This window comes from Rana temporaria, chromosome 13 (assembly GCF_905171775.1).
Source record: "Rana temporaria chromosome 13, aRanTem1.1, whole genome shotgun sequence".
Lineage (NCBI taxonomy): Eukaryota > Metazoa > Chordata > Amphibia > Anura > Ranidae > Rana > Rana temporaria.
The window spans coordinates 33,664,951-33,690,409 of NC_053501.1; the positions used below are offsets into that span (position 1 = coordinate 33,664,951).

General features: G+C 41.2%; 1 protein-coding gene across 1 annotated transcript in view; it reads left to right on the top strand.

Moving 5' to 3' along the window:
* Window positions 1-25,459, top strand: part of KCNH5 (potassium voltage-gated channel subfamily H member 5) — a 320,226-nt gene that overhangs the window by 183,797 nt on the left and 110,970 nt on the right. The gene's annotated exons all lie outside the window — the stretch shown is intronic.

Below are 25,459 nucleotides of genomic sequence, written 5' to 3' on the forward strand. Positions count from 1 at the left end.
CTGGCTTGTTCTGACTACCCGCTTTGGCTAACGAACCCCAGCTATGTTTGACTACGCTTACTATTTGTACCATTTTTACAATTTTTTTAAAGGTGTGATTTTTCTGCATTTTCTGTCTCCATCTGATTCGTGGTTCCTGACATGACCACAGTAATCATGACTGCTGATCCATGATTACCGTGGTCAGGTTATGTGCCTCTGTCATACCAGTGCTCTCCTCTCTCCCCCTCCGTTCTTGCCTGTCAGCTCTGTGTGTGTGAGCCGCCCCTCCCCTACCCTCCTGCCGCTATTAGTAGCTAGCAGTAAAGTTAATGAAAGGTTACTGCTAGTCTCTCTTGTTCTATCAAGCCATCCTACGCTGTGTACATGTTTGTACAAAACAAAGCCTCTAAATACCTTATCTCTGATCTTTTCTGGCCAGTCACATGACCTCCGGGTTTGCTCTCCTCCCCTGATCGTAGGGCTACAGTGGGAGGGGCTGAGATCCCCTCTGATGTCCGCCAGGAAGATCACGTAGCCGCTGTGCTGTCTGCTCAGCCCCTCCCGCTGTAGCACTTAGATCGGGGGAGGAGAGGGACCGGAAGTCACGTGACCAGCCAGGAAAGATTTGAGAAGGTATTTAGAGGCATCGTTTTATACAAACATGTACACTGTGTAGGATGTTTTTATAAAACAGAGGGGCTGGCAGTCATTTTTATTTGAGTTTACAGCCACTTTAACCTTGCAGTGCCCCCCATTTTTTTTTTCTTTTTATAAATTCTGGATTTGGACTTTAAAATCTGAACTCCAGGCACATATAAAAGACACACAATGATACAGCTCTGTATTCGTTATCACATCCTTACCTGAATTTTTAATGCAAGCAGTGTAAGTACCTGAATTTGACCTGGTAAAAGCCTCTGTCTCTGTACAGCAGAGCTCATACTGGGAGAGGGAGACGTGCACAAGGGGCATATCAGTTGTATAAGGCCCCGTACACACGAGAGGATCGATCCGCTGGAATTGATCCGCGGACTGGTTTCAGCGGATAGATGTGTGTGTACGATCCAGCGGATTTTTTTCCGCGGATTTTTTTCCCCGGGGATGGATTTCCAGCGGATCAAAATTTCTTGACATGCTAAGAAATGGATCCGCTGGAATCCAGTCCGACGGATTGATCCACTGGTCTGTACAGACTCACCGGATCAATCCGTCCGAATCCATCCCCCGCATGCGTCGTAATGATTCGACGCATGCGTGGAAGTCCTTATATCACAGCGTCGCGCACGTCGCCGCGTCATCGCGGCGACGGCGCGACACGTCACCGCGGAGGGAATTCCGCGGGGATTTTGATCTCATGGTTAGTACAACCATGAGATCAAAATCCGCCAGAGGATTTATCCGCGGAAACGGACCCCCGGACCGTTTCCGCGGATCGATCCTCTCGTGTGTACTAGGCCTTAGAGTGCAAGGAGCATGTTTACAGGAGGAGAGAACAGAGTGAGATGAGCTTATTAGTGTGCTGCTTTTACTTTAACTTATTACTGATCGTGGTGAAATGTCCCACACCTCTATTTGGATGGCAAGTAACATGTGACTAATGAGACCCCTTTTTCTGTGTCTCAGATTTTCTTTGAGCCAAATATAGCTTTACCTATGTAAAGCAGTCACGTTTTTTTCCTAACAAATACTGAATCTTTTATGGGCTTGCAGATATAAATGTTATCCCATGAAGGAGTAATTCTTGCTTACCATATGTTTCTTCATTTTCCACAGCTCCTAAAGACGGACACAAACTGTGTTACTTAATTGAAGCATAATTCATACCAAGACCTAAAACTTGAAAACGAGCAATTTGGGATGTTAGGAAAAGTACATTTTATGCATCTCTGTGATTATTGAAACTGTCAAGGCAGGAGCAGGGTGTTCTGGTGGCAGATTTTAGTGGGGGAGGGGCAGGAAATCATTAAATGTTATTTCCATTTTCCTCTCTATTGACTTGCACTGTCTCTGCATCATCCCATTTCTGCCTTATGTAATTGTGTCTGCATAACAGTAAACAGCCCAATCTTAAAGCGGCTCTTCAGTCATTTTTTCAACTTTCCATTTGTTAAATCTTCTGCCCTTGTTGTTTTAACTTTGGATAGTAAAACTTTTTTTTTCTGCCACCACTAAATACCTTATACAGCCCACTTCTGTTCTTGTCTGGTCATTAGCCTAGGCCTATGACATTATGCTCAACTCTTTCTCACTCTCCTGAGAGTTGGCCAGGAAGGGAGGGGGGGTTGAGTCATAAGAGGGCCAATGAAGGCTGCAGGGCTGCAGAGCTGGAGGTGTCCCTCTGTGTAAATCCAGGAAGTGAACATGCAGAAGCTTCAGCTGTCCACAGTTAAAATGGCTGCAGCCAGACTTGATGGAGGGAGATTTCTGCAGTGGCGTTGCTCTGGGGGTGCGGGCCGCACCCGGTTAACACCTGCCACAGGAGTGACACCAGGCCCGGACACAGCGGGCATGGCTGTTGTGCTGCGGAGACAAAAGGGCGGAGTCTCACCCCTCTCTGTCTTACCCTCCACCCCTCTCTCTAACTCACCCCCCACCTCCTCTCTCTGTCTTGCCCTCCAACATCCTCTCTCTTTCTCGCCCAAGAAAAGAACAAGAAAGACAGAGAGAGAGAGATAGAGAGAGAGAGAAGTGGAAGAAGGGAGAACAGAGAGAACACAGTAGGGTAAAAATGTATTGGTAAAAGGAGCTTATTGGGGGGGCACCATGTTTTTACTGCACCTGGTGATGCCAACCCTAGTGACGCCACTGGATTTCGCAGCATATTTGGCAAGTACAGAATCACAGCATATATCAAAATATATGCAAAGTGGATGGAGGAAGCTTTAGAATGGCAAAGATGTTTTTATTACAATTTATGTGAGCAGACTGAAGTTCCTCTTTAAGCATATTTAAGGAAATGTGAGCCATTTCTAATTTGTTTTGCAATCTCTTGGTGCAAGATCGGTTCTATCCTTTACTTATATGTGTAAATGTAGGATCCAAGTACCATGCATGCCAGGCTGTCAGCATTTACATTTCTTCTGGCTGGGACTATTGTGCTAGTGAGTCAGTCAAGGATGGATAGATATCTCCTGTTGTTCCTACTGAGGTATCTAATGGTTTTTTGACTGCCTTACACTTCATCACTTTTTTTTTTCTCTGCCTCTGCCATCTACTGAATGGCCATACACACAATCTGAAAATCGTACAAAAAATACCACTTTCAAAGTGATCATTACCCGATGAAATTTGATCCGATATTATCAGATTAGACAAGCGTGATAATTTTCCTCGTACGATACCAGGTCGTATGTTTTTAGTTTAGTCAGTACAGTTGTAATCTGAAAATACAATACAAATGCACAACATCACATCACATCACTTCCCCAAAAAATTCTACCACATCCCATGACTATAATACATCTGGCTGTAAAATTACCCCCCCAAGGGAGCTCTACCTGATCTAGTCTTCTGAATGTTACAGGTGCCACTCTTAAAGAGGAGGTCCACCCACCCCACGAAAAACATTAAAGTCATCAGCTACAAATACTGTAGCTGCTGACTTTTAATATTAGGACACTTACCTGCCCAGGGATCCTGCGATGTTTGCACCCAGCCGATTTTTGGATCGGTTTCCCAGGTGCTGCCGCTGCCATTCATGGTAAGGAAAACAGGCAGTGAAGCCTTCCGGTTCCCTACTGCGCATTCGTGAAGTGCGATGCACTTTCTAACTGGCCCGGAGGCGGAGGAAGGAGGAGGGGGGGCTGAACTTCCGAGGGACAGTTCTGTGGTGCAGCCTTCCAGAAGAGGGGAAGGGTACCTGTCAAAAACAGGTACCCCCCGAAAGGTGCCAAATGTGGCACTGGAGGGGAGGGAGGAAGCAGATAAGTGGAGATTCCACTTTTGGGTGGAACCTTGCTTTAAGGCCACAAAATATTCTGATGCTGACACTAACATGAACCAATGCACTTATACCATTAACATGCATTTAAGGTGTGGTACAGACCACACCTCAGACGCTCTCCAAGGAGGCAGAAGTGTTTTTTTCCTCCCATTCACTGATAATCTCATCTCGAGGACTTTTTCCAGAGCCTCTCCAATCTTATGGAACGCCTTTCCCCAATCTGTACAGTTATCCCCTACTCTATTAGCTTTAAGACAATCCCTGAAAACCCTAACAACAAATGTATTTTAATTTTCTCCATCAGCTCATCCCCCACAGTTATTACCTTTTTGTTCGACTTGACCCTCCCTTATAGGATGTAAGCTGTAAAAAGACCCCTTGTGTCCCTTTTTTTTGTGTTCCCAGAGATTTGTTCCTGCCTCCATAAAAAAGCATTATTTTTTATGGATGCCATGAGCTTGAGATGTAAAATAAGTGATTTTGTGTAACCATGGACATTTTTCTTTTACTTATGACTGCTGTATATGGGAATTGGATCTACAATCCCTTTTTGGCGCCATAAATATACTATTCTTTGTCCCAGACACGACATGTAGCTTCATTTTTGCAACACAGTGACCTGAAGTGACACAAATGCTACATGTTTTTCAAAAGTAATCAGCTCTGCCCACTGTCTAGATTAAAAAATGTGCCCCAAAAGCTTGTTTCTAATGCCAATGTGAACAGGACCTTATTCTGCTGCATACAGTTATTATGGTCACTTCGAATTCTAATGCTTTAGAATTTACAAGGGACAACACAATAAGATAATAAAATGAGAAGTTGGAGGGGAGGGGGGGAAAGTTGACTTTACGCTATATAATGAAAAAAATAAAGAGAAGAACGTTTTTATAATTCCTTTGACAGAAATATAGCCCAACATTCCAATCTACAATCCATTAAAGCTACTCTAGTGTTTTGTTAGCAGGCTTTAAACTTTTTAAAACTGCATTTCCTCTGCAGGTCATTTATACATCTATTACAATGTTCCTATCAGCTAGGTCCATCTGCTTCAGCATTAAAATCTGATCAGTCTTTATATATTCATCTGTAAACCTGTTATGGCTTTCAAGAGCCCCATCATACAAGTAATTAGAGTCAATTAACTAAATTAGAATTACCTATTAGAAACATTCAGTTCCATTTTTATTTGATATTGGATTTTACTCCTTTTACCTCTTAATGATTTGAAGCTCCAAGGCTGTTTAGAAAAAATATTTTTCTTTTCTTTTTTTTTCTTCCAATTTTAAATTATTAACGCTTAAACGTGTCATCTGTTTGATTCCAGTAGAGAGAAAGGTTTCAGGCGTTTGCAGTAGGCTTTTCATGCTGATTAGAAGGAAGTGTTGTAATGCTGATTTAAAGGCTTTGTGACACGGCTCTCATTTATAGCTCTGGCACAGGTGATATCATATAGTCCATTGTGTCCAATGACCTGACTGAAGTTGCCAAAGGATTGCGTCTCAATGTGTCTTAAAGCTGCACATGCTTAAATGTGTCTTAAAAAGCTGCACTTACCCTATAGCTATGCCAGCTCCTTGCTACTACATCCTTGTCGTCTTGTATCATGTTATCCATTGGTAGTCAAAAAGATATAAGCTTATAGATTATACATATGAGTAACCAACTGAATTCAGACCTAAAATCGGGGCTAAATACATGTACCATGTGTATTCTTATTTGAATTTCAGGAACCTTTATGCGTATCTTCCAGATCTGTTCAGTGATTGCCGACTGCCTAACTGTAAAGAACGTCATTACTTTGATGTTAAACACCTTGGTACCTTTTTTTTTCGTTAGACGGCCGGCTTTCTGATAAAAGAGAACCCAACAGCGCATTTTCCGTGAGATCACTTTTATAGGCATTGGGAGAGGTGCCACCCCCTCGGTGCTTCAATTCCGAGCTTACTGGAGCCGTTGGTAAGCCCAGAGATCCGATCTGATGTGACTGATGGCTAGGCAGGAAGTTGAGTCAGGGCAATATAGACCCCACTCTATGCCCTTGGAAGACCGGAGCGACCACCGACATCACTTCTGGTCCTCGGGAAGATAGACAGGATTTTTTTTTCTTAGTGGATGTAAACCCTCTCCTATACCCAGTGAAGTGAACAGCCTCATATGATACATAGGAATGAAATAAATCTCCCTACATAAGTTATACATGTATATCTGCTGTCTTCAGCTTGCTATATTCTTTAGAAAGTGCACATTGTGTTAAAAATGTTTCTTTCTGTTTCAGCAGTGGGAGGGGAGTCTGGGCATACACTGGCTTCCCGATCGCACAGGACAGAGCGGAGAAGCACCAGTTTTGCACAGAGCGATCCCTTAAAGTAGAAGTATAGGCACATTTTTTATTTTATTTTTGAATAGAGCAAGGGAGGGTTATGACCCTTATAAATATAGAAAAAGAGCACTCCTATGGTCACATCCGTATTGGAAAATTGTACTCAAAAAAAGAAAGAAGGGGCGGAAATTACCCCAAGGTTGGACTTTAAAGACACTTTGGACGAAATGTAGAGTATAAAAAATATATTTTATTGATAACAATTCATAGGCAAAATGTAGCAAAAAGATAAAGGGTTAAAAAACCCATATCACACAATAGACGAAAAATGATGGCGCAGATGAATGTATGCATAACAGTGAATAACAGTGAGCCCTTGTCAGATTTTTTTTTTTCGTCAGCTGTGTCCCATTGGGGATATTTACCTTCACCTCCTGTCCCATAGCCAAACGGGAAGTGAGAGGAAATCCCTACAAAGTAAGGGAATTCCTTGGGCCCCCGCCCCCAGGTCACCAGAAATATAGTGCCCCCTTTGGAAGATTTCCCCTCTATTACTTTTTGGGGACAACCCAAAGTTTAGGATAGTCTTTCACCTTCACTCTGTGTTATGTTTAAATGGGACAAATGGGGTAAATTTTCCTAACGGGGACACAGACCGGCAAAAAAACAGGTGTTTTAATCTTTGACAATTTTATATATATTCTAATATTATATAATATATCAACCAACCACCTTCTTGAATCTCTTGATATGTTAAATTGTCTGTGTAATGTGATATAGTCATGTGGGAAAAAGTACACCCCATAGAAACCTTAAACTTGATTTAAAATGTGTCTACAAATAAGTGTGGAGTACTTGAACAAACGATGCATTAAATTAGATATCAAAGCAGAAACCAAAGGGAGACGCACCGCTCCAGGCAAAAACAGGTGCAAAGGCAGGTCACAGGTGCAAACCCCGGCTCACCACCGTCAAACGCGAACAGAACAAAGAAGTGGTTGCTCACTGGAACTCCAAAATCGCTTGATGAATCTTTACTGTCACAAATTGTCAGACAAATACAGGAACAGCAGTTGATGCGTTTCACAAGCGATGGTTGTGAACAAGCAAGCTATCGCTTGTGAAACGCGTCAACTGCTGTTCCTGTGTTTGTCTGACAATTCGTGACAATAAGGATTCATCAAGCGATTTTGGAGTTCCAGTGTGTGGCCATTTCTTTGTTCTATTAAATTAGATATGGTGTATTAATTTCCATGATATAAATGAACATAAATGCAGATTGTCATATGTAAAATAATAAGTATACCCCTACCTTTATCACCACTTTAAATTCATTAAATTGGATTACAGTGTTTAGATTAGGTGCCAATGATTAGAACTTTCCTAGAGTTTATGCAGGTGGAACCAGTCTTCGAAGATCGATAAAGCTTTCCAAGGTCCTCAGAAAGAAAGTTGTGGGTGTCTCGGAATCTGACAAGACATTTAAAATAGTTTACAAGTGGCATAGATTTCAAACAACTGCTAGTTTGTCCCAGCCTAGGTAGCCCAGAAAATTTTCAACCCAAGTCTCTAAGAACTCAAAAATCTGAATGTGGGATGTTCATGTATCTCTGGCCACAGTCTTGGTCAAAGTGAATACATCTGAAATCAGAAAGATAGAGACTGCGCCAATTCAACCTGATGAGACAATGAGAGGTTTGTTTGGAAAAAGCCTTTGCTGTCCAAAAATAATACAGCAAGACTGTAGTTTGCTATTGAACATACTGTATAGGAAAAGATTATGCTTCCTGGAACAATGTGCTGTGGACTAATGAATCAGAGATTTGTTTGGTCACTGTAACAGTTGTTGCAAATCTAATACAGTATTTCAGGGGAAGAACCTCAAAATAATTATGAAGCTCAGTGGTGGAATCTATATGGTTTTCTTTAGAGCCTGGGCAACTCACAGTCAACAATATACTCTGTATAATACCAAAGTATATTTAAAGCGGAGCTCAACCCAAAAGGGGAAGTTCCACTTGTTCGCACCCTCCCCTCCCTCCACTGCCACATTTGACACTTTTTTGGGGGGAACGGGTACCTGGTTTTGACAGGTACCCACTTCCAGGTAAGATCGTTACAGCGATCTCTGAGTATGTCCGACCCCTTCTCCTTCTCCCGCTGCCTTCTGGGACACGCAGAGATCCCAGAAGGTGGCAGGACCATTAAGAAAGCACATCACAATGCGCACATTCGCTTACCTTAGTGAAGATACCGGCGCCTGCACCCAATTTCAATTGAAGAATCGACTGTAATTGCTGACTTTTTTTTAAAAAAAATTCCCCCCAGACTGGAGCTCCTCTTTAAATAAAATGTAAGGCCATCTGTTCAAAAATTGAATGGTGAAAATAGTTTTTTCAACCAAAGCACACTGAAAATCCTCATAAGTATTGCTAAAAAAAATCGGTAGACGGCTTTGGACTTTTCTAGTAAAAACCCTGATTTGATTGCAATTTCCCATTGAAATTTTGCATTGATGATTTTGAAACAGGCAGTTCATGTAAGAAAACCCCACAAGCATTTTGCAACTGAGGACATTTTGCATGGAGGGAAATTCAAGTCAATGTCAGACTGGTAAGCAGTTGTACAAAATGCCTACAAGAAGTCATTTCTGTTACAGACCATCTTATGATGCCAAGGGGGCGAATGTCCAATCAGAGAATGCTTTGCATGTATTCAGACATCAAAAGCATTCTGTGAATGGTGCCTGTGCTGAGCAGCTGACCTCAACACGGGACCCAGAAGAAAGTGAAGATTACTGGAGTAATGATGTCTACTTCAGTGATTTCCTGCTTCCAGGGGCATCGGCCAGGTATGGTATATACATCGACTGTTGGTCTCCTTTCAGTGTTTACATCTGTATTGAAGGTTGGTAGATGGAACAACATATGTGCCTTTACTCCTGAGAGTTTAGCAGCACTGACACCACACTTAAGCCCTGTACACACGACCGGGATTCCCGGCGGTAAAAAGTCACTTTCCCCATGTACACATCAGAGGTTTTCCCGTTGGGAAAACTGCGATGAAAGCTTTGGTTGGGAATCCCGGCCATGTGTATGCTCCACTGCAGTGTTTCCCATAGGGAAACTGCTGGGAAAAAAACCACCGGGAATTGCGGCACAAAAAAGAGAACATATTCTCATTTTTCTTGCCAGGATTCCCGGTGGTTTTCCGGCAAGAAAACTGCCATGGAGCATACACATGGCCAGTTTTCCCGGCCAAAAGCTGTCATGACAGTTTTCCCGACGGGAAAACTGGTCTTGTGTACGAGGCATTTCACACGGGCGTGCCGACTGGGTCCGCATGTCAGAATTGAAGGCGGATCCAGATTGAACCATCCATTGCCCTCTTTGTAATGACTGATGTCAACAGACATTTGTCTGTTGATAACCACCGACATCTGATCTGCTCCTATCCGCTAAAAACAGACAGATGGGGATCCCTTTACCATCTGTCTAGCATATCAGATTGTATGGCCATCTGGTGTATGTGGACAGGCAGTCTGTTTACATCTGACCACCTATAGAGGAAAGCAGGCTCTGTCTGGGTCTGCTCTGCATAAGGGTAACAGACATGGACAAGCCATTTGCCTGCTCAGTGAGGGTAAGCAGACAGATTCCCCACTGGACAGGTGGACTCCTGGCAGGGTCAGTCCCATGTGAAAGGGGCCTGATTGTGATGTGGTCTCTTGCCTACAGGTGATATGCGTATGTGGGTCACTTTTATCGCTTTAGAACAGCTCCATGCTTAAGAAGAGGATTGATGTAGCCACGCCTACTGGTAGTTCATTTGCTCAGAAAAAAGTATTTTTTTAAATTGTTTGAAATAAGATGGAATTATCTGAAATGTACCTTTTAAAAAATAATCTGTCTCTCTGTGTAATGCTGTCATAATTAAAAAAAAAAAGGCAGAGGACTATAGTTTTAGTATGCATATTTTGTAATATTCCACTGACTCCGGGGTGCGCTAACTGCTTTCTGACAGTTTGTGTCATTAACTTTGGTGCTATGGCTGGCTGGCTCACTAATGTGACCCACTAATCACACAATAAGCTCACTTGGAAGGAAACCTGCTGGGCATCTGTATAGAGGCACTTGCAGAACGCTGGAGATATGTAAAGATGAAAAAAAAGAGGCCATCTACAAATAATAAAAAAAAATGATTAAAGAACAACTGTAAGCATAAAAAAATCAGCTGGGTTACAAATAGTTAAATCTGAGGAGCTGTATGTCACCTCTTGGATTACTGCCTGTTATTTACAATTTACAGATTCATTGAGAGCCAATAGTATAGCTCTTGCTATACTTCCAGCGTTTCCATAGGAGACTTGCAGCTTTCTTAACCAGTAGTTATCCCGCTCTCCCCCTCTCATCTAACACTGTACCGATCAGTACAGAGAGGGGAGGGAGGAACCGGCGTCATCACATGACGCCGGTTTGTTTACAAGTGATCGCTCCGTCATTGGACGGAGCAATCACGTTGTAAACCGCCGCTATCAGCGGCGATTTACCGTGATCCGTGATGCGTCGGGTCCTCTGGACTCGGCGGTCACGGACACTCTAATGTTCTCGCCCCAGGGGGCGCGCGATTCTGGGAGGACATTAATTAACGCCCCCCCCCCGGAGTTAAGCAACCGCCCTGTAGATGTACTTTGTCTATAGGGCGGTTGTCAAGCGGTTTAAGGGGTTGTAAAGGCAGAAGGTGTTTTTCATACCCAGAAAACAAAAAAAACAAAACAAGAAAACCTGCAAGGCAAAGGCATAATGAGCTAGTATGACTAGCATACTAGCTCATTATCAATTACTCACCTTAGATCGAAGCCCCTGCAGTGGTCCTCGGACACGTCCACCGCCATGATACTCGGAGTGTCTTCCGGGTATCGCCGCTCCGGCGCTGTGACTGCGCGCGGAACGGCACGATCCCCACGCATGCGCACATTTCCGGCACTTTCCGGCAGGCTCCTATTCAAGAGCCGGCGCGCTCAGTGCGCCTGTGCCGTTGTCTACAGCGTGCATGCGCTGTAGACATCGGTGCCTGATTTTCTGCAAATATCTCCTTAACCATGTGGGTTAAGGAGATATTTATTGCACCTACAGGTAAACCTTAATGTAGGCTTACCTGTAGGTGCAAGTGGTTCAAAAGGGTATACAACCGCTTTAAGATAAAAAGCCATCTGTGTGCAGCAGCCACCCTGAGCCCCCCTCGACACTTCCCTCTGGTCCCTCTCTGTCCAGCAATGTCCATGAGTGTCTTAGCAATCCAGATTTTCCTTCCTGATTGGCTGTCAATCAAAGTCAGCTAGCCAATCAGGGGAGAGAGGGCTGGGCCTGGTCGGGGCTCCGTGTCTGAATAGACGCAGGGAGCTGTGACTCGACTCGAGTGCTCCCATAGCAAGCTGCTTGCTGTGGGGGCACTGAACAGGAGGGAGGAGCCAGGATTATAGAAGAGCAACCCAAGAAGAGGATCCCGGCTACTCAGAGCAGGTAAGTATAACATGTTTATTATTTTTATAGGGAAAAAAAAAAGCCTTTACAATCATTTTAAAGTAGATGTAAATCCTGTTTACTGTATTTTGGGCGCAACCATCTTTTTGTTTCCTTCTAAGTTACATTTCAGCCAAAATTAAAGTGATATTAAGGGTATTTTTTATTAAAATAACAAACATGTTATACTTACCTGCTCTGTGCAATGATTTTGCACAGAGCAGCCCCAACCCCTCTGTTGTCGGGTCCACCACCAGCACTTCTGGCTTCTCCTCTTCATCAAGTGCCCCCATAAGTGACTTGTCATGGGGGCACTCATGCATGCTCACTCTCGAGCCCTGCTCAGTGTGTAAAAAAAAAAAAAAACACACAGAACAGCTTGGTTCCACCCTCTGCTCCCTCCTCACTGTCTGTGATTGACAGCAGTGGGAGCCAATGGCTCATGTTGCCGTCTCTCAGCCAATAAGGAGGCAGAAGCCTGAGCGGGCATCTGCTCTCCTGCACATCGCTGGATCGCGATTGAGCTCAGCTAAGGGGGATGACAGGGGGAGCTGCATACTAAAGGTTTTTTACCTTCATGCATAGAATAGTTACTGTAAAGGTAAAACATCTTCAGCCTTTAGAAATACGTTAAAATTAAAAGACAGCTGTAAGTACAGTTATCCTTTTTCCGCCTGCCTACTGACCTACACTAATCACCCACCACCCCAGCTCCAGATATATTCCTAAATCAGATGACCGCAGACCACAAGAATTTTCTGAGTATTTCAAATTAAATTTTAGTTTATATCAAGCTTACAGAACTATGCCTTTTATTAAAATGCCTACAGGTACTACGTGCAGTATTCAAACTCCATAATAATGTTAATGTTATTTATAATACAATTTACAGACAATGACAAATGTGATTAATAAATGGATTGCATTATACAATTCTACATCTAATATTTTCTGCTATATACGATAATTGATGTATTTCCTGATTATTGCTTTACATACTTTCTAAAGTCTGTCCAGTAGATGCCAAAACTGTCCACCAATCACCCCATCCTCATTCACAGCCCCCTTGATCTCTGACCTTTGTTTCACTAGAATATCGATTTATGTTATTAATCTGAACCATGATCCAATTCTGCTGCGATATTTATACACTGCACTCAGCCCGGGCTTCAAATAAAAATGAAAACAGAGCACAAGGGCTGCCAGCAGCAGCATCAGGATAATATCAACTTGGAAACCCTGCCAATGACTGAGGGATGACTTCATCGCCTGTCATTAATGAAGAAGGATTTATAAAATGATTTGTCATTGAATTACTTTATATGTGAGTGCTTGTAAAATAACCAAATGTCTCTTCCAGTGATTTGTGAAAAATTAAAATGGTTCATTCATTTCTGAAACATGTTGTCCCTAGTGCTTTTAGCGTTAGTATGGCATCTTTGTTTTTTGGGCTATACTATAAAGCTAAACGCTATAAAAGACCCAGCTCTGTAATCATTAATACATTCATACATTGTTAAATCTATTTTTTAAATGAAAGTAGTGTAGATCCCTGAATGTGACTTGGTATCAGGCTTTTGCAGTCCTTGTATAGCAGGGCTTGAGTTAGTGAGGTGGAAGTAGTATAAGGTACTGATCAGCTAATGTGCTGACATGAAGCATGCTGGTGGTAGAAGAGCAAAGTGACAGAGATTTGAACACGTTACCATTTTCTTCACTTTTCACTATACAGTCACAGACTGGGCAGGTCCAGGATGACCTGGGCTCAGAGGATGTGATTTAAATGATGCTGGCTACCAGACTGAGGACATCTATTGGCAGAAAAATAGGTACTGCAGGGGAAATCTTTAGAGACAGGTAAAAGCTGTATTTTATTAAAAGAATTGATAGGTTCTATATACAATTCTAACATGTGGTTTTAGTTGGAAGGGAGTTCAGTATAATGCCAGGAGACAGACAGAGAGAATAGAGACTTTAAAAAAGTATTGCAAGGTGCAGCTATAATGTGCAAAGAGAGACAAACTACATAACTTAAAAATGGAGCTCAGCACGTTCACTTCTAAAATGGCAGCACTTTTCTCTTTGCAATTCTTAGGCCCCGTACACACGTCCGAGGAACTCGTCGAGTTCTGTGTTGAAGCCGCCGAGGATCTCGGCGGGCCAACTTTCCTCATTGAACAACCAGGAAATAGAGAACATGTTCTCTATTTGGCCCGACGAGTTCCTCGTCGGCTTCCTCGGTGAAAAGTGTACAGACGACCGAGTTTCTCGGCAGAATCCAGCTCCGATCGAGTTTCTGGCTGAATTCTGCCGAGAAACTGGGTCGTGTGTATGGGGCCTTAAAGGCAAAATCTGGCTTGGGCGGGCCCATCTAAATCTTTTGTATTCATACATTTTATCTAGCTAGTCCTATGATATGCAGGGTCCGCTTCTTTCTCTATTCTTGTCCAGCAATAGACGAACCTCCGTGCAGATATGGCACTGCATTGTTTGAGTGAAGGGTGACATGACGCTCCTCCCCAAAGAGTGGGTCCATGATGCCATTGGAAGGACATTATGTGCCACTTCCATGATTCGTTCGTTGCTGTATGAAAACTTTAATTTGGGTGCTGTAAGCTGAGAATAACCAAGGAAAACAGAAAAATAAAGCAGGAGCTCAAAAAAAATAAAAAAATATAAATATATATATATATATATATATATATATATATATATATACACAGTATAATAAAATAGATTTTTCTGTAGTCCAGACCATAATAAAGAAAGAACTTACAGTTGTTCCATACTCTTTCCATTTTCAGATGATCGATTGAACAGTGCTCTGTGAGATGTTCAAAGCTTGGGATATTTTTTTATAACATAACCCTGCTTTAATCTTCTCCACAACTTTATGCCTGACCTGTCTAGTTTGTTCCTTGGCCTTCATGATGCTGTCGGTTCTCTAATAAACCTCTGAGGTTCGGTTCACAATGGTGCGATGCGAGAACCTGTGCAATTCCAGCACGGGTTCCCGCATCGCACCCGGCTCGCAGGCAGTTCATACTTCCATATGCGAACCGCTGGGAGTGTCACTACAAAGTTAATGACACCCCCAGATCAGTTTTCATATCGCAGTGCGAACTGTCAGTGAACACCCATGCGATCCGATTCTGGTGTGGACCAAAAAAAGGGTCCTGCACGACTTTGGTCCGAATGCGATGTGAATTAAGCCATTTGTATGACTGAATTTGCATCACACAGATATCGCATGTGATTTACACTGCAGTGCGGCGCAAATAACATGCGATATCGCATTGCGCACCAGTGGGAACCAGGACTGAGGGCTTCACAGAACAGCTGTATTTATACTATAATTAAAGGAGTTCTCTGAGCTAAAACTTTTAACCCCCGCTGTGCCCGGGCTGTAAAACTATACAAAATAAACCTTCACTTACCTGCCTATGATCCCCCGTTGTTCCGATATCGCCGTCCCGTTCTCTTCCACTTCCTGGGGGTCGGTGACTCACAGTGCGCTCAGCCTATCAGCGGCCGCAGCAATGTCCCGTCACGGCCGCTGATAGGCTGAGCGCACTGTGAGTCACCGACCCCCAGGAAGTGGAAGAGACCGGGACCGGAGAACGGGACGGCGATATCGGAACAACGGGGGATCGTAGGCAGGTAAGTGAAAGTTTATTTTGTATAGTTTTACAGCCCGGGCACAGCGGGGGTTAAAAGTTTTAGCTCAGAGAACTCCTTTAAATTACACACAGATGGATTCTATTTACCAATCAGGTGACTTCCAAAGGCAATTGATTCCACTAGATTTTAGTTGGGGATATAATAGTAATAGGGTCTGAATACAAATGCACGCCACACTTTTTAGATATTTATTTGTACTAAAGTTTGAAAACCATTTATCATTTTCCTTCCACTTCACAATTATGTGCCACTTTGTGTTGGTGTATTACATAACATCCCAACAAAATACATTTATGTTTTTGGTTGTAACATGACAAAATGTGGAAAATTTCAAGGGGTATGAATACTTTTTCAAGGCACTGTATATTTGAAATCACTATGCAGTGCCCTTAACATTGACATAATTTGTGGAATGGAATGATTACTGATTTACTTAAAACATTTCTTAATGTTATGAATGTATAGCACAGCATTTAGTTCAGATATATGTGATATATGTTGTGCCATGACATTGGCATTAGTGTGTGCAGTGGGGACCAGTGTAGAAGTCTCTGGCAGACTAGTTGTCAGGATTCAGATCTGAACACAGGGTCTCTGTAGTACCCGTTGGTAGCGCTTCCTTGTGAGCCACCTGAAGTGCTGGTAGCTCCTTGCCTGATCTCTTGGTCAGTCTTGATTGATACCCCGTTTTCTGCTAAACTCTAAACTCTTTACTCCTGTGTTGAACTTTTTCTTTCAGCCATGGCTCTCCATTTCCTGTTCTCCAATTTTTGTCCTCATGCCAGTGTTTTGCTATTCCTACTACGCCATGTCCTTATTTTCACTATTTGTGTCCTAACTCTTGGCTGCCATTTAACCAACCACTCTTATCGGTCTCCACATTAATCTGATACCCTTGGCTAATCACTTTGCCTCAATCACCAGTTCCACTGCTGATTGATCCTATACTGCTACCGCCTGCTTGTGAACTGAACCTGGCCTGTACATGACCACAAACTTGCCTGCTGTTTCAGCTTCCGAACTCCAAGCCTGTTCACAGCAAATCTTTCCATCAATGCAATGGTTACCATTGCAGAACTGTGCATCGGTACAGTGGCGGGCAGTGCAGAAGTGCCTAATGGCGATTGGCTGTAGTGTAGTGCACCTACGCAGCAGTACTATGGTGGTGAGGGCAGAAGTGTGTATCAATGTACTGATGATGAATGGGGTAGTGCGAATAAGTGAAATAACTGAGAATGTGGAAGTGCATGCCAGAGCAGTAGAGGCAAGCAGAGATGTTACATGGTGGTGCAGTGAAGTATATGAGTGCATTTTAGAAGTTTGTGGCTGTCAGTGTGTCAAAATGTCCTCACTTGCTTGTCCCACAAACTGAGAATGACGTAGTTCCAACATCACAATACAGGCAGTGTTGGGTAGATCACTCCACTTGCACACATGACCGAGGGACCTGCACAGTGCCGAGGCTCAATTTATCTATAAAGCATTAAACTACTAGATCCATTCCCCCTTTCCAAAAATGATCAGACAACAGCATTTGTCGAGTATAATGGCCAAAGCAGCCTTTTGATTACAAAAAAAAAAATTAAATAAAAAATTCAAGAGAAACAAGCTTAATGCAAATAATAAAGTCAAATCGTAACAAATGAACCTCAAATTAATCCTGCCAGGTCTAAGGTCTTTGAAGGCCGATATAATCGCAACAAACTGGTAGTTTTTGCCACCCAATAAAAGTCCCCCAGCTGCCACTACACCTCCTCAAGGACAATAATCATGTATGTACTACCAGATACAACCTAATTAAAACCCCAATGTTAACTTTTTGTTAGGAAGGGACACCTATAATTCTCCACAATTTTGAACCAGCGCCACCTTCAAACACCCAATAGACCCCTACCAGCTTCTATGACCTGAAAATAAAAGGAACAAAAAAACGAAATGGCAAGCTAAAACAGAAGTACCGAGAACCCACTACATATATACCAGCACCTTGAAAAAGGCAGTAACAAACCAAAAAAACAAGGAAGAAAAGATGGGAGAAACCTGTTGGACACTGGCACAAGCTCCAACTGAGCTCCGACAAGATCCCCCTTCCTCTTTAAACACTACAGAACACACCCATACCCAAAAATCACCCCACTAATACTCCATCTCCTCTGCACGCCCCAGTCATGCTGGTCCCCTCCTAGTTTCACTCCAGTCCATATACTTTGCTTGTGTGGACATGAACTGTTGACAGTGCAGTTCCAAGCCTTGTTGATAGGAATCTGTCTGCAGGCACTGTATAACCTTGTGACTTGTGGCTGCTAAGTGTCTGAGAGCCTCAACTCCGGCAAGTGCTCTGCATGAATCCACAAACTGAGATGGAGGAGCCGACAATAAATACATTATATACTGATTAAAATAAGTTGTTAAAAATGGTTTACTTCCATTCATGTTTGTTTGCGATTTGTGCATTAGCGCGTTACGAGATCATTTCTTAACTGATTACAATAAACTGAAATGTGTGGCTGCTTATTGTACTTTGCTCATCTTCATTGCACTTTAAGGTACTTTAGTAGGTAAAGCATAACAGAATAATTCCTCTTTAGCAGCATATATTATTACAATAATGGAGAGAAACGTGTCTGTATTTTCTGGCTGGGCTAGAGCCGACTTGTTCCCTCTCAAGCAGTTAAACCAGCCTTGGAAAGAGATCCATTTGACTCCATCTGCTCATATCATTTGTCCAAGATTAAAATCCAAATAATGCTATTAAATATTTATAGAAACATAACAGTCAATGAGCCCATACATCTTTAATAGACTGTTGTATTTCAAGTGCGGAGCTCAGAAGTGCCGAGTTCTCTTCTTCTGAGGCAGCAAGGTAGATACAGGCTTGGGCAGCCTATGCCTTTTCCATTGTGTCTGAGAATGGTGTCAAATCGCACAATTTCACACATTCTCTCTTGTCTCTCTTTAGTATTTATTCTGCTTGTAGAAAATAGTTTGGTCCTGTTGTAAAGAAGCAATGGTTGTCTGTGGTTTTTATTGGTATCTGACACCTCTGATGCAGATTCAGATAGAGAGTGAACATGTTTAGCCCATGCAGAAATCAAGTAGAAATCTGCAAAAGAGGGTGGACCTGTCACATTGTATCTGACATAGAATGAGCTGGAAAGGGTGGCTTTTTTAGACATGTGCACAGAAATTTTTTTCTTTTTTTTTGGTTCCGTTTCGTATCGTTCCGTAGGTTCGTTGCCGTTCGTTTTTCGTAAGACGCCCGTTTTCCTGTTCGTTCCCGTTCGTTTTTCGTACGACGCGATTTTTTTCGTATTCCGATCGTTTCGTATTTTGGTTACCGTTTTATTTTCGTACATGCGGGATGGTTCGTTGTTCTGTTTAATTCATGTTCGTTACTTGTTAGACAATAATTTTCGTGAATTTTCGTCATTTTGTACTTTCGTAAATATATTGCGGGATTCGCGGCACTTTCAACACGCGGCTCATCCATATTAACTATTGTTAAGCCCCATACACTTGGTCAGACTTTTTTAACAACAAACATAAAAACGATCGTTTTACCGAACGTTCGTTTGTTTTTAAACTCCATCACAAAACCATTTTTGGGTTCCAGGTTCAAAAGTCTGGCCAACTGGTCTCCCTTCAGACGAAAATCCACAGAAAAGTTTATTTGGCTTTACTGTACTACTGTACTACTCAGCACAAAAGAGAAGCTCCTTCACTAACTACACTCACTGCCCATTCAAAAAAACGAAAATTACGTCTTATAACAAAAGATTTGCATTCTGTATTTTGAAACCAAATTACGAACAGAAAAAGAGAATTCAGAATACAGAATACAAATCTTTTGTTATAAGTTGTCATATGAACATACAAACAGAAAAAGGATTCAAACAAAATACAGAATGAAAATCTTTTGTTATAGATGTCATATGAACATACAAACAGAAAAAGGATTCAAACAAAATACAGAATGAAAATCTTTTGTTAGATGTCATATGAACATACGACTGAAAATCAAAATACGAACAGAACAAGGATTCAAACAAAATACAGAATGCAAGTCTTTTGTTATAGATGTCATTTTCGTTCTTTTGCCGTTTTCGTTTTGTCGTATTTTCGTCGGATCGTTCGTTCGTATTTGCGGTTGTTCGTTATGCGGCTCATTCATAATCCCGTCGTTTTCGTATTTTGGTGCTTTAATTTTTTCGTATGTACACATTATTCTGCGGGTACTAAAATGAACATTTTCGTACGAAAATAACATTCGTACGAACGGGAATGCACATATCTAGTGTTTTTTTCCCCAGAGGTTTTAATAAATTTATGCTAAAGGAAAACTATGGTCACAGTGTACACTTTCATTTTATATCAGCATAGTAATGGCTATACAAACAATAGTTATTTTTGACAATCCGACCTAAGCATATTTGAAAAATGTATTCATGTTGTGATTGCTGCCTGTCTGCTGGCAATCTCTTTCCACCACGACTTCCTGGGTTCCCTGCATGCTTTGTAGCTACTCCTCTGCTGTTTATTTTACATTTCTAATGACTACATGTCCCATGGTACCTTGCTGCCTGCAAGCAGTAATTCCTGTAATGAATTTGCTTAATGAAACTCCTCCTCTATGTATCTGTAATTTAGAAGACTGGCTCTGTGAAATGTGGGACACAGCAGTGTCTACTCACAGGACATATTGAACACATGTCACAGAATTCAAGGATGTAAATGTGTTGGGAGTTTCACAAAGTAAGCTTACAAAGTTCAAGATTGTTCAGATTACTAGGAGTAGGCCATAAATAATTAAAATACAGTGTAGAAATTAATATATGATATTGTATTTTGACCATGGATACGCTTTAAAGGATAAGTTCACCTTTGGGAAGATGTTACATTAGGGGGGAACGTGTAACATCCCCCCCCCCTTGTGACAGCAGTTTGGGGAGAAGTTACAGAGGAGGTCTTTATTATTATTATTATTATTATTATTATTATTATTATTGCTCTCACTCTAATGATTGCAGCAATACCTCACATGTATGGTTTGAATGCTGTTTACATATGCGGGCGTGACCTACATATGCGTTTTGATTCTGCGTGCGAGCACTCGGGCATGGGGACACTTAAACATTTTTGTTTATTTTATCTTTACTTTTTTATTTTAACACTTTCCATTTAATTTAATTTGCAAGAAATTTAAAAATCCATTGGTTTATGAATAGGGCACGCTTGGTCTTCTTTATGGAGAAATCTGGAGTCTATAAGTCCCCAGATCTCTCCTTTATCCCGGAAAACCTGAGATAAAAAAAATAATCGATCTCAGGCTTTCCAGCAACAAAAAATGGCAGTGTTTACATTTACCAGAGGTGGACGTCGTTTTCGACCTCCGAGGGTCATAAAGATGGCCGGGGACCATCTGGTCCATGGCCAGCTCTATGCTAAACCGCGACAGCTGGCGGAATTATTCTCTGGCTCCCTGATCACATGGGAGAGACCAGAGAAGGCACTCCCGCTGCCTGTAAAAGCAATCAAGCGGCTAAACAGCCACTATTATGGCTTTTACAATGTAAGGAATCACCGGCTGAAAAAAAAAGATATCTGAATGATGCCTGTAGCTGCCGGCATCATTCAGATATCTTCCCTCAAAATAAATGACGTCATATGACGCCTACCCGGTGGAAGTGGTTAAAATCCAAACCAGACCCAAATGGTCTTTGGTTGGTTCCTGATCACCAGTGGGGACCTGAACTGTCAGTGACAGCTGTGTTTGGGAGCCAGCAGCCACAATAAGTGTTGGCTGTTGGCTCTCAAAGTGGGTATGTTTAATTACATATCCCCAGCATGTCACACATGTTGGGGAATGTTAATAACTAGATTGCAGGCAGGAAGGGGTCACAGGACAACACAATAAAATGTTTCTCAATCATGGGCAACCCCCACAGTACAATGGGCATGGCTTTACGTATTTCCCAAAATACCCTTTTGCCTACCTTTTTATATTCTCTTCAAAATAGACAGGCGCAGTGTCATTTTTATTTAAATCTTTCATCACAAGTTAAAAAGCTACCATTTTCAGGCAATACATTATTTTATTTTACACACTGAAATGATTAGATATTTGAAGTTCTGAGTTAGTAATTTTAGTTCGTTCTCCAAGATGATAGCCTTATTTCTCCCTCGGCACTCCCACAGGCTGGTGGGAAGACGACTCGTCAACATGTTCTTATGCTAATTGCAGAGCTCATTAAGGTTAATGTAAAGTTTACTGGAGGTAATTCAAAGTGAGCTTGTTCAACAATTCTTAGGGTAGCAATGTCGTATTTACATAGAAAACTGATCAGAGACTTCATCGTAATGACTTTAACTTACACGGGCCTCCTCTCACCTCTGGATGAAGTGTTTCATAAATTGTATCTGTATAGACAGAACACGATTAGAATTGGAACACTATGCTGAAGGACATGGAACAGAAATTGGCTTGCTTCAAAGGCACTTCCAAACATATTGTATGCCAGTCCTAAATTGAAATGAATGCACAAACGTTTAGTAAGGACTTTGTATAGATGTAAACCTCTAAATTATCTATGCTTTTAAAGCCCAACTCAATTAGTGCTGAAACTTTTTTGTCATACAATTTTAGTATGACAATTTTTTTTTAATATCAGTCCTTGTTGCAGGCTGCATATACTATGAAGTAACTATATACAGTATACTACTGCAGACTCATGATAGCTTAAAAAAATGCAAAAGAAGAAAAATCTCAGCACATCATTTACTTGCCCAAATTTTCTTCACTGCAAAAGAGGAGTCTTCTTTTGGTGTCCATGTCACAGCCTGGGTGATGTGGACATATCTTATTGGCTGTCCAGTGGCGGGGTCCTCTCTGGATCTACAAGACTGCAACAGTGTAATAATTTCACAAAAAACATCCAGACTTGGACATCGATGGTGGCATTAGGCATGTATTACAAAGGTTTCAGAAGATATTTTTATTCTCGTAACTCTCATTTACCATGAACCTGTAATCCTGATTTCTAATCAAATGAAGTTACACTTTTAGACAGTGAAGGTACTTCACTAACTGCCAAAAACAGAGAGGTTATTTTTAACTACTTCAGCTCCGGAAGGTTTACCCCCCCCCCCCCCCCACACCCTTTCATGACCAGGCCATTTGTTGCGATACGGCACTGTGTTACTTTAACTGAAAATTGCGCGGATGTGCAGCGCTGGACCCAAATACAATTGATGTCTTTTTTTTCCCCACAAATATAGCTTTGGTGGTATTTGATCACCTCCTATGGTTTTTATCGTTTGCACTATAAACAAAAAAAGGCTGCCAATTTTAAAATAAAACAATATTTTTTACTTTCTGCGATAAAACATTCCCAATAAAAAAAAAAATATGAATTTCTTCATCAATTTAGGCCTGTATGTATTTTGCATTTGGTAAAAAAAAAATCTGTTTGGAAAACACAGACAATTTTTTTTTCTCTTCACTGGATAGATTAAGATTCATTACATAGTAGGTCCTTTTGAGTATATAGGCTAAGTAAAGTGTATTGATGTATTGATTTGGACCATCAACAACGTGCAGTAATTGGCTGCTAACTGAATCAATTAACATCTCACATATTGTCTGCAGCGTAATGGTAAAATTCCGAGACCATCCAAAAAAATGGAAAATCCCTGTAGGTTACAGGAATATAAGCAAATGAAGAAATAGAGTATAATGGCAATATTGATGTCAGCCAGGTGACAAATTAGCATCTAAATTTTTTTTTTGAGTTGTCTGGAGTAAATGTCGAATTTATAATTTTCCTGCCTTAACTTTGTCATTTGTGGCTAACGCAGTAAAAATGTCATCTGGTTTTTTAAATTCGCCACTTCCTTACTCAAATTTGAAAGCATTGCCCCTCATTCTGTATGACAGCCTTTGAAGAACTGTGCATTGATTATTGCCTGGTCTGACACTCTGCCTAAATCCTATACAATGCTCACACATCTGCCAGATCAGTTCTCTCTCCCATACATTGCTAAAGTGGCATTAGGATCTGGGGACTTTCTTTTTCGGTTAAAAATAAAAATCATATTCTTCCACTTACTCATAAGACATCAGTTTCAAGAAAAATACAAGAGACTGGTTTTAAAAATGTCGTGCTGATGCAGAGTCCCAAAGACCTTACATAAAATGTTTCCTCATATGTCAGCCATTGATAACAATAAAATTAATTATTTTCATAAGATTTGGCAACCTTGGGTAAAACATCTTCTCCCCACTGACTTTGACCAGTCTTTATTGTCCCCGAACTAACATATATAAAATTAGTATTCAGTATGTATATATTTGGTAACAGCGAGCCAGACCACCACCCTGGTATTTTTTTTTCTCTCCTTGAACTACAGTCAGTGAATTTTAACTACTGTAAGTTATTAATCGTGATAGATAATGTACTAGTACATGATACAACAAAATCTGTATGTACCCCTTGTATATTGGACTATGTACTATATTGGACTATGTACTATATATTCCCCGTCCCTTTTCCTTTTTGTTCCCCACATGAAACTCTAATAAGAATATTTGACAAGAAAATCTTTCCCCAGTGCACCATCTTTGGAGATGTCAACAGGAGGGGACTATACCACATATGTTTTGGAGTTGCCCTCTCCTGCATAACTTTTGTAATACGATGAGGGACATTACATTTTAATTAACTGATGTCTACCTTGGAGACGACCCTTTTGACTATTCCCTCTACCTTATAACACTGTCAGCAAATAAATATAAACATTCTCTCTTGAAACAACTTCTGAAGGCAGCAAAAGCTTGCGCCCCTTTATATTAGAAACAGATGGCCGCTTTTCTTCCCAACCAGTGTTTGGCTTAGTAAAGGTAATAAGATTAAAATTATGGAGGATGTCATGCCTTAATCAAATCACAGAGGGGAACAATTTCATAAGATGTGGTTTAATTGGATTGACTTGTACACCTGAATACCGAGCTTTGATGAGAAGTCTGTGACAAACCACCCACCCTTCCCAAGCCCCTATTACGAACACCTTACCTACCGAGCTTTGATGAGAAGTCTGTGACAAACCAACCACCCTCCCCAAGCTCCTACTATGAACACGTTACCTATTCTAACAACCTCCCACCCCTTTTCCTTTTTTTTATCCCCTTCCTTCCCTCTTGTAGCGCCCACCACTTTCCTCTCAGGCTAAGAGATTTAGAGTGGGACACTCCCCACATCTTTTCAGAGGTCCCACTTCAGACTTGTGTCTTAATAGGGTGACATGTTGAAATTGCTGAACATGAGTTACTTTGTACTCAGATTAGAGCCCAAATACTTCTTACATTACCCTGGAATTAACCGACACTTCATTCTGCTACAACAGCAGTTGAGGTGATAATTGTGAGCCGAATACAGAATGATACGTGTTGTATATCAATATTAAGAGGCTATATATTTCCAAGTAAGTCCCTTTACCATTTTGACTCATGTACATATAGCATTTTTTTCCTGTATTCTTTAAAAAGATAAATTAATAATAATAAAAAAGAAAAAAACAAAGAAAAGGGTCACCTGGTTGTTTTGTTTGAGAACTAAAGGTTAACCATACCTCAGATATATGAGGAAACTCTTGACAGCTCCCCCTGCTTTGTTATTCACCTACCCAGGTAAAACATGGAATGCACAACTTCACAGAACTATACCCATCTTTTACTTATTGCCTTGTTCTGTGGGCAGTTATGCAATCCATTATGGTATACAGTAAAATAATCAGTAATTGTAAGAGTAACCTTTCTTATTTGCGTTCTTGAGCAATTAAGATTATCATATAATTAAAAAAACAGGAGCTTCAATTAATAAAGAAAAATTCTAATTCTTACCAGAAAAAAAAGTAAAAAAATAAATTTGCACAAAAACTGTGTCTGTCTACCTTTCAGGCTGCAAAAGCAACAACATGTGATTATTTTTAAGGGTGGGGATTCTATTCTTTACC